The following is a 5,284-nucleotide window of genomic DNA, read 5'->3' as shown; positions in this document are numbered from 1 at the left end:
GGGAGAAATGATCGTTTTTAATAGTGACATCTAAAATATTGGTAATTTATTTGTTTTATCTCAGATACGAGCACAATTATGGATCTACATCCATGACCAATCCTACCTCTGTGACATGGGATAATGAGATAAAGTTAACATGTGGATCACATTTATATCATGAAAATCTCAATAAGAGCTCCCAGTTGTTGTTCACCAACATCTCAGATCTATTATGAGAAATACACACTAAAAGTAAAGCAAAAAGTCCATCCAAAACAATAAGGTGTGCATCAAGGGTGATACCTTGCGATAGCCACGTCCTCACCGCTACTTGTCAGGTAAATCGAGAGATATTTGCGGCCGCCCAGTCGGAAGCGTCGCCGGAGGAAGGCGCTGATTGGTTCGCGTCACATGCTGCGAGGCGCTGGGTTGGCTTGCGTCGCGTGGTGGGCACGCGAGGTGGGTGGAGGCGGGACCTGCTTCTGTCTCATCCTGGGCGCTGTCAGCGTGCTTCGAGTTGCGCTAAATCATGCGGTGTCCACATAACACCTCCCCCATACTGCTTTTCCTTCTTTGCTAAGCAAACCCCACCTCTGCCTCTTTAGCTCTCCCGCATCCTTTCGCCGCCTCCGCTGCTTCTCCTCCCCGTTCCTCTCTCCTAGCCAAGCTCCAGCCCTCCTCCTTGACCGCCTCTCTACTTCTTTGAAGAAGTAGCACGGGCCGGCCGCTATGCCTGAGCCGCCACAAGGTCATCGGGTGGAGGATCCGGTGCCGGCGAGCCACTCACGCCGGTGACTGAGGTCTCGGGGCAGCTGGAGTTGCCGTCGTCGTATGGAGAAGGGTCGGCGGGGATGATGGTGTTGGGGTCTTTGAGGGGAAAGGCACCGCCGACGAGGACGGCGGCACGGCAAGGTAAACTCCTCTCCCTTTCTCCAGTTTTGTTTACAGATTTTCTCAAGCGAATGCGCTCCTATGTGTCCAGGCCAACCCGGCACAGCCACGGCATGCCACCGCCGCTTGTCCTCGTCGCGCGCCGGCGCCGCAGACGGCCATCTCCATGCCCCGCAGTCAAGCAGGAGTCGCGCAAGCATGACGAGGAGAGGAGCCGAAGGAGATGTGGAGCACAGTAGGGGGAGCAGAGGGGATTGGTGCAAAGAAAAATCTGAGATTTTGGGTCATTGGGGATCGGTTACATATTCAGGGTTCAGACTTCAGACATCAGCTCCTAAAATGTGCTTACAGTTTTTCACTTCTACCGGTCCCTACAAATAACAATATGGATCAGCTAGGTGTTCCCTCGAGTGAATTGCTAATCAAATCAGTGAAGCTGGGGTAGTTCCCTTACAAAGCGCTAATTCCCAATGCATCTTGTTGTTTCAGGTGCTTGGACGATGAGCAAACTAATGCGACGAGATCTTTCAAGTGATCTACCTGCTGCAAGTGATCAATTTCGTCTGGATTGGATTTCCATTTTATCTTTGTGATTGTTTTTCTGAAAATCAATCAAATAATAATGCATGAGGAGTAAATCATGCATCCGTTGCTTTATACTAAGCTTTCTCCACTGTTAACCTAAAAGATTAGAGTTCATGCCTAACTTGTGAGGCCTAGATGTTTAATTAGACTATAAAACTCAGTATTATTCTTTGAAAGTTCCAACTTTCAACTACTTATATCATTGTCTCTATATTTGATTTGTTTTCTTATGAAAACACAGTTGCGATATTTGCAGTCTGAAAACAATGCATCCAGTTCAAGTATTCTTAGACATTAATGCACACAACAGTTATCACTAGTGCAGAACCGGGCAATAGCACCGGTTCGTAAGGCCCTTTAGTGCCGGTTCAGGAACCGGCACTAAAGGTTCAACACTAAAGGCCCCCCCCCCCACTTTAGTACCGGTTCAGCAAGAACCGGTACTAAAATGTTTGGGGGGGTTTTGGTTTTATGATTTCTTTTTCATTTAATTTTGTGTTTTCCATTTTAATTCTTTTTCGTTTGCTGCTATTTTACGGTACTACACATTGTACACGTTATGCATATATATATATATATAGAATTTCTAGTAGAACCAATCATATATATATAACATCAATGTCTCACAAATCATATTAATTCACACATACACACATGTATAGCTATATACAATTTCTCCTACATATGCATGCATGTTGCCTTCGAAGCCAGTGGCATTAGCCTAATTGGTGCCTTCGGAGCATGATGACAATTGGAAGTGGTTCATGGGGCGGTAGCGGGTAATAGTATTCTCCCTTCGGATTTATGACCTGGTCGAGCAAAAATCCCGCTATTTCCTCTTGAAGTGCTTCGACGCGCTCCGTTGGTAGGAGCTTGTCCCGCACCTCTTTGAACTGTTAAGAAGGAGATCAATATGCATGTGTATTAGTTGTGTGATTAGATATCGATAATGGTGTAAAAATTGTGAATAGTGTTCTGACAACCGTACCCATTCCTGTCTTTGAGATCTGCTCCTTTCGGACGCCATCATGCGAATGTTCTCGCAAACGCAGAATGCACACACATCAGTCCCTTGTGCCTGCTTCAGGGCCTTTATTACGAGAATGGAATTTAATTTGATCAGATAATAATTAATTAAGCATGATAATTAATTAAAGAGATGGCAGCTAGCTAGCTAGCTAGTACTACTTAATTACTTACCTTGGATCGAAACCATTTCAGCTGTGGTTTCCATTCGCCTTCCGTGACGCTGATGAATCTTGCCCAAGCCCTGCCCGCCGACAAAGAAAATGAATAAAGGGGTTATTAAATAGTTCATATCATGAAATGACGAACTAAATAGGCCGATATATATAGTTAATAATGATTGAAATTACCTGTTGACTATCCCATACAAGATGTTGTAGTCACTATTTGCTTTGAGTAGCGAGTCCAGTATTTCAACTGTTCCGGCGTCAACTTTAATGATACACAAGATCCAGTGAAATCTGCATGCACACACGTTTGCATGTCTTAATTAAGCGGGCATATGTAAGAAAAACATGTAGCTAGCTAGCTAGTAGGCAAAAACAGAGAATTTGTAGTACAAGAAAGTGTGACTCACTGGAAGTTGTAAGGAAGTAGTATATCTTCATTGTATTTGAGGCGCTTCAAGAACTCTAGCATGATGTCCTCTACCTGCTTTTTATAATACTTTCTCATTTTCCATGTGTATTCATTAACGGTGTTTGGGTCAATGAACCCAATGCCATAGCGTCCACCTTTTCTCATTTCATACATCTTCATCCTGCATAATACCACAGAGAAGAATATAGTGAGGATAATTACAGGTAATGATTGATCAAAAGGATCACTACAGCTAGCTTGAGACTTAAATTACAGAAAGAAATCACTTACAGACAATAGCAACTGACGATAGATTTGTCGAGTGCGTCTTGATTGTATAACTGAAACAGTTCAGAATACTCAACGGCCACAGCTTTCTCATGGTAGTAATCATCCTTCTTGACATCCACCATGAGGGACTCTCGATTGGATCTCTTGGTAATGTCCATGTACCATTGATGCAATTCATACATCCTCGTTGGGAGCTTTTTGACATCTTCTGGCTCGACCAAAGGTTTGCCCCGGACATATTTCCGTTTTATTTCCTCCTCTGTAATCCCAGGCATGTCCTCGATCTCGAGGAGTTGTCCAACAGTGATCTTGAGTTCTTCAGCCTGCATTATATGCTCCTGGGTTATTACCACATCACCCACGTCGGGAACGTAAACTGTTTGGCCACAATAATATTGGGCGCGCGTACTGTCACGTGTTGTTGGCGGCACAACAAGCGGGGGGATCGATTGCGCCGCCTGTTTTCCCAGCTGGGCAACGGTTTTCCCGCATTTTTCAACGGGTGCTTGTTGTTTGCTCGAGCTCGAGCTCGCCTCCTTCTGTAGACGTCATCGATGTAACTTCCTGATGTGGCGCTCATAGTCTGTGTCAACAGGCTTAGGAGCTGGTGGTTGAGCCATACGAATGAAGTGGTCAACTACTTCCACAGGCACTTTCTCCCTTGGCGGCGGTGGCGGTTTCGGTCCAAAATGGGCGTCGAGTTCTGCCTGCACTATGGCATTGGTTTACTCCTCGGTCCTGTCGTAAGCCCTCACAGGAAGAGGAGTACTGAGGTTTGGACCATATTTATATCGCTTGCCTCCCCCTGTACTTCCTGTACTATGACCTCGACTCGTACCGCTACGCACCATAGCTGCGGGGTGTCTCTTCTGCGATTGCTGAGGCGGCGGAGACGGCTGACGGGGCTGAGTTGGACGAGGAGGAGTGGCCTGAAGCTGTGCCGGACTTGCAGTGGCCTAAGGTTGTGCCGGACTTGGAGGAGGAGTGGACGTCTGACGCTGTGTCGGACTTGGAGGAGGAGTGGCCTGACACTTTGCCGGACTTGGAGGAGGAGTGGCCTCACGCGTTGGTGGACTTGGAGGAGCGGGAGTCTGCTGACTCGGTGGCGGACTTCGACGAGGAGTCGGGTGACGCGGTGTCTGTGGCCTTCGAAAGATGATGCAATCCTTTCTCCATAGGATGACACGATGTATGGCCTCTCCCAATGTGTGCTCGTCGTCACCTCCAGGAATGTCAAGCTGTAGCTCCGAATATGGGTCCACCGCCTCATCAACCAAGACACGAGCATAGCCCGCTGGAATCGGGTTGCAATGGAAGGTTGCCTCGGGGGAATTTGAAAAAGCAACGGCGTCCGCCACCTTCATGGATATGTTCTTCATTTTGAAGTGTAGCTCGCAGTTAGTGTTCTCCGTGATGTCATCCACGGGGTATCTATCCAGCACTACTGCGTCGCCCGGGGCGGAACCCACGCTGCTTCTCGGCATGGATAGGGCGGTGGTATCCAATGCTGGATCATCCGCTAGCTGCTGCAGATGCTGAGACCCCCTTTGTTGGCTAAGTGAGTCGATCTGCTCCTGCTGCCGCTGGAATTTAGCTGCCAATTCCGCTTGACTTGCTTCTAGGCCTTGAAGGCGTTCATAGTCCCGCTTCCTCTGCTCCTCCTCCATCTTCCTCTTCTTCTCCTCCGCAATCTTCTTTCTCGCACGGGTTCTGTAGTCGGCGTTCCAGTCCGAAAACCCCTCATACCACGGAAGAGCGCCCTTGCCTCGTGTTCTTTCCGGGTGTTCAGGATTTCCCAGGGCACGCGTAAGCTCGTCGTTCTCTCTGTTGGGCTCGAACACCCCCGATCGAGCCTCTTCTATTGCAACAAGTAGCGCATCGTCGGCTTCGTTCAGACATGCCTTCGTCGAAACATTGCCTGTCTTCGGGT

At 47.7% G+C, this 5,284-nt stretch overlaps 1 long non-coding RNA gene across 2 annotated transcripts; it reads left to right on the top strand.

Annotated features, from left to right (window-relative positions):
• Positions 1-550: 550 nt before the first annotated feature.
• On the top strand, positions 551-1,655 carry LOC125534406. 2 transcript variants are annotated; one of them, XR_007294470.1, is made up of 3 exons: positions 554-894; positions 965-1,271; positions 1,363-1,655. It is a non-coding gene; the product is annotated as an uncharacterized LOC125534406 (long non-coding RNA). The 2 variants fall into 2 exon arrangements; XR_007294469.1 differs by having other exon boundaries at positions 551-894; positions 965-1,655.
• Positions 1,656-5,284: the final 3,629 nt, after the last annotated feature.

This window comes from Triticum urartu, chromosome 2 (assembly GCF_003073215.2).
Source record: "Triticum urartu cultivar G1812 chromosome 2, Tu2.1, whole genome shotgun sequence".
In the NCBI taxonomy this organism is placed as follows: Eukaryota; Viridiplantae; Streptophyta; class Magnoliopsida; order Poales; family Poaceae; genus Triticum; species Triticum urartu.
Note: the sequence above shows the minus strand (reverse complement) of the source record. Positions and strands in the feature narration are given on the sequence as shown.